The sequence below is a fragment of the Scylla paramamosain genome, chromosome 3, assembly GCF_035594125.1.
Source record: "Scylla paramamosain isolate STU-SP2022 chromosome 3, ASM3559412v1, whole genome shotgun sequence".
In the NCBI taxonomy this organism is placed as follows: Eukaryota; Metazoa; Arthropoda; class Malacostraca; order Decapoda; family Portunidae; genus Scylla; species Scylla paramamosain.
Window position 1 is genome coordinate 29583022 of NC_087153.1, and position 5000 is coordinate 29588021.

Sequence of the window (5000 nt, forward strand, 5' to 3'; positions counted from 1 at the left end):
GAGAGAGAGAGAGAGAGAGAGAGAGAGAGAGAGAGAGAGAGAGAGAGAGAGAGAGAGAGAGAGAGAGAGAGAGAGAATTATATACGTGACTGGAAATTTCTACCAACAAAAAGCATTAACATTTACCTTTCCTATCTACGTCTTTTTTTTTTCACCTGCTCTTCTTTATCTGTATCAGTTATCGACTATTACGTGTTGGGGATGCAGTAAAAAATAAGATGTAAGAAAGGATAAAGAAAAGTAAGGATACAGGAAAGGAAGGAAAGAGAAGGAAAAGGGGACAGTAAAAAAAAAAGCAATGACAGGAAAATTTATACTAAAAGAAAACGTAGGAAAAAGGGAGGAAATGAATAAAAGTGCAGAAGGAAGAAAGTCGAGAAGAAAAGAAGGGCGGGACTTAAGAAGGAAGAAGGGATGAAAGGAACAAAAAAGTACAGAAAGAAGAAAGTAGAGAAGGAAGGAAGGGAATTAAGATGGAAGAGAAAGGAAGAAAAGAGTGTTAGTATTTTTACCAAGAAATGTCTGGAATAAGAATGGACGTAACAAAATAAGTAAAACAAAAAAATAATAAGAAATATAATAAGAAATAATGGCATTCCCAGATTCGCATTTCAAAATAAATTCGTGAACTTTCGAAGAATTCCTAAATAGATATTTGTATATTTTCACATTTAATATTTTCATTATTAAAAACTGGCAAATCTTTCCACTCTCTTTTTGTTCTTTTCACTCTTTCTTTTGCTCTTTTCATTTCTTTCCCTCTTCCTCTCTCACTCTCTTCTTTTCCATCCTCTACCTTCCATTTTCTTTCGCTGCATAAATAGTTGATAAGAAAGGGGAGTAAGAAATAAGTATATGAAGAAAGTAAGATAAGACAAAGAGGGAAAGAAGGAAGTAAGGAAGGAGTGAAAAGGAAAGGAGAGCAAGAAGGGAAAAATTAGTAAGAAAAGAAGAAAGGGAGAAGGAAAGAAGACAGGGGGATAAAAAGAGGGAGTAATGAAGAAAGAGACGGAATGAAAGGAGTAAAGAAGGGGAGGGTAAGAAAGGGAGGGAATGAAGAAAAGGAGGAGGAAGCGACTATAAAACGAAGAGAGAAAATGAAGAAAGAAAAGAGGAGATGGAGGATGCCAGTGAAAGAGGATAAGGAAGATAAGGAAGACGAAGAAGTAGGAAAAAAAGGAGGAAAAGAAGAAAACGAAGAAGGGAGACGGAAATGAAAGAAAACACAGAAGAGGAGGAAAGGAGGTAAAAACAAAAAATTAAAATATAGAGAATGAAGAGGATGAAGAACGAAAAGGGTAGTGAAAGGAATATAAGACTGAATAAAGAAACATGAAAGAGAAAGGAGTATGAAAGGAAGAAAGGAAAATATGGAGGGAAGGAAGAGAAGGGAAGGAAGGAAGAGAAACAGTGAGACAAATGATGGATGAAAGGTGAGAGGAGGGAGAGGAGGGGGAGTAAGAGGAGTTTGTTGAGGAAGATTAATTACCTTCGCCTCATCAAGTTAATTATAAATACTATTAACACTGCAACTTCATTATCACTAGTACACACACACACACACACACAGTATCTCTCTCTCTCTCTCTCTCTCTCTCTCTCTCTCTCTCTCTCTCTCTCTCTCTCTCTCTCTCTCTCTCTCTCATCGTCCATGTTATTTCTTCCTTTGTTGTTTGCTAAATTTAAAAAATCGAAACAAGAAAAAAAGTAGATGAAAGTACCAAAAGAACGAGAAAACATAACATGAAAGTGTAGACAAAAAAAAAAATGGAAAGTGCAAAAAATGAAGATACAGTAACAAAGTGAGAAGTGTAAAGAAAAAGAAAAAAGAGATAAATAGGATATGAAAAGGTGAAGAAGAGGTGTGGAAACGGAAATGAAACAGTGTGAAATAAAAAAAAGGTAAGAACTCTAAAGAAAAAGATAACAGAAAAATATGACAGGTGATACAGAAAAAAGAAAAAGAAAATATGATGATAAAAATAACTAAACTGAAACTGAATAAGAAATTTCGATGGATTTTTTTTTTTTTTTTTTTTGAAGTGAGGAGGAAATTATATTTGCTGAAGAAACACACACACACACACACACACACACACACACACGATGGTCTTGCGGATTCACAAAACTGGAAGTGTTGTTGTTATTGTTGTTGTTGTTGATGTTGATGGTGGTGGTAGTGGTGGGTGTGGTGATGCTGTTGCTGTTGGAGATGGTGGCAGTACTAGTGGTAGTAGTAGTAGTAGTAGTAATAATAGTAGTAGTAGTAGTAGTAGTAGTAGTAGTAGTAGTAGTAGTAGTAGTAGTAGTAGTAGTAGTAGTAGTAGTAGTAGTAGTAGTAATAATAACAATAATAATGATAATGATAATAATAATAATAATAATAATAATAATAATAATAATAATAATAATAATAATAATAATAATAATAATAATAATAATAATAATGGAGTGAAATGCAATACCATCACTTTCACCAACACACCTGACACAAGAGTACTTTTTAATTACCAATCCTTTGACTGTTAATGACAAAATGACACTTGTAATTTCATTTAAGCAACCGATTTCACAGAGGCAAATATAAAACTACCAGTATTAAACTAAACGGACTTCACCACTCCCCTTTATTGACTATGGTACCTGGAGAAATTAATGTTTAAGCTTACACTGCACTAATTTATAAAGATCCAAGGTGAAACAATTTAAAAAGAGCTGCAAGAAGCCAACAGGTCTGCATAAGGCAGTCCTTGTATAAACCCTTGTATAATAAACCTTTACTCCACCTATCACTATCATCCCTATCCACTCTATCCATGCATTTCTCAAAGAAGATAAGAAAATAAGGGAAGGTTCAAGAAACCAATAGGGTTACATGTAGCAGTCACTGTTATGAACGCTACCAATATCCACTACTGTCCCTATCCATCCTATCCATGCATTTCTCTCAAAGAAGATAAAAACAAAAGGGAAGCTGCAAGAACCCAATAGGTCTATACGTGACAGTCCCTGTATAAACGCTGCCTTCATCCACCTTTTATCCCTATCAGTGAATTCATCTTGTCGTCTTTCAGGGATAAATATCAACAGACTGCCGCAGTAACAGCGCCCTGAGTTCTAAATCCAGAAATCCTTGGATGCACGTAAATCACTTTAAAGTTTCAATTCTTGAACTTGATGTGGAAAAGAATGATGTAAAAACTGTAAAAAAAAAAAATAAATAAATAAATAAATAAATAAAAAAAAAATATATATATATATATATATATATATATATATATATATATATATATATATATATATATATATATATATATATATATATATATTTTTTTTTTTTCTTTTTTTTTCCATATTTTATCTTAGGTTGATGATCATGTGACTAACCGATTAAAAAAAAATGAAAAAAAAAACACCGGATGACAGGAAGATCTGGAATGCGTACATGTTTCGCCTTAGATCAACCATTTAATTGATAAGATCCTCCTCTTTTAACATTCCGAATAAAAATAAAAATACGTATGGACGCAGGAAAAAGAGTAGAAAGCCAATTGTCTTTTTTTTCTAAGCTGCAGAACTATTCGAGAAACTGTAAGTAACAAAAATAAGTGTATAAAAGGCTGTGAGTGAATAACTGTCAAGCTGTGAAGGAGTTAAGGAAGGACAACAATACCTAACGTAAGTAATGAAACTTGTGGAAGAGGCAAGTGAGATGAAGGCTGTCGCGAGTATAGTAGTTACGGAGAGAGAGAGAGAGAGAGAGAGAGAGAGAGAGAGAGAGAGAGAGAGAGAGAGAGAGAGAGAGAGAGAGAGAGAGAGAGAGAGAGAGAGAGAGAGAGAGAGAGAGAGAGAGAGAGAGAGAGAGAGTGTGTGTATACGGACTGCAAAAACGGAAACACAAATTGAGCCACGCAAGTCAAAGTTAGAAATTCGCGGAAGAGACATCACGCTATGGCTACCCTTTCCCCTCCTGTCTCTTCCTCTTCTTCCCCTTCTGCCCTTCCTCTTCCTTCTTCCTCCCAACACAGCTCCCCTTCCCTTTCCTCCTCTGGCCAGTCTCCTCCACGACCCAACTCTCAATTTACGGTTTTTAGGAAATTCAGGACGAATATATCTTTATTTTGCAGTCTATCAGTTACCAAGCAATAGCTCCTTTGAATGGTTCGTGTTTTCCTATATGTTCTCTATGATAAGGAAGTGCGCCAGTCTTTATTCGGACGGAAAGCGGGAGGAGGAGGAGTTAGAGAGGGAGAGATTAAGAGGATGTGTTAAGAGGCGCAGAAGTGATACAAGAGAGCAATACAGAAGGTAATAATGATGCTTTACTTTTCCATTTTTTTTGCTACAATCTTTACCTACTTCTGTTCATATGGAAGGCAAGGAAAGTTTGTTAGTGATGGAAAGCGGGAAGTGGAATTAGAAGGGGAGACATTAAGATGAAGAGTAAGAGGCGAAGGTGTAATGCAAGAGAGCAGTAAGAAAGAAAACATTGGTAACTTCTATACTATACATATTTTTTTTTTTTCTATAATCACCTTCAACGATCTAACACAGATTTTTGTACTTCGGTCTCTTAATAGGTAGTTTTGTTGCCTCGAAAATACACAGTCAACTTAATTCTCCTTTTTTTTTCTGTATCACGTTAGCAATATTTTTTATGTGCTGTGAACGAAGATCAGAGAATTTCATCTTCAGTGGGTCTCTTTTTTCATCAGTTTTGTCCCTCTCATATAAACAGGAGGGCAGTGGAAGGGTTGAGGCAATGTGAAACGATGCTACAGATAACAGCGTGTTCCTTATTACCTTAAGAGAGTTAATAGACTTTCATGAGTACTAATTTTGTGGGAATGTACTATTCGTAAACGTGAAAGAGGACAGTACTTATGATCTGGCAAAACTGATAGCTCTCTCTCTCTCTCTCTCTCTCTCTCTCTCTCTCTCTCTCTCTCTCTCTCTCTCTCTCTCTCTCTCTCTCTCTCTCTCTCTCTCTCTCTCTCTCT

The 5000-nt window shown here is 35.6% G+C and overlaps 1 protein-coding gene across 10 annotated transcripts in view; it reads right to left on the reverse strand.

Moving 5' to 3' along the window:
* The window catches only part of LOC135093364 (cubilin-like), a 204816-nt gene that overhangs the window by 194912 nt on the left and 4904 nt on the right, over positions 1-5000 (reverse strand). The gene's annotated exons all lie outside the window — the stretch shown is intronic.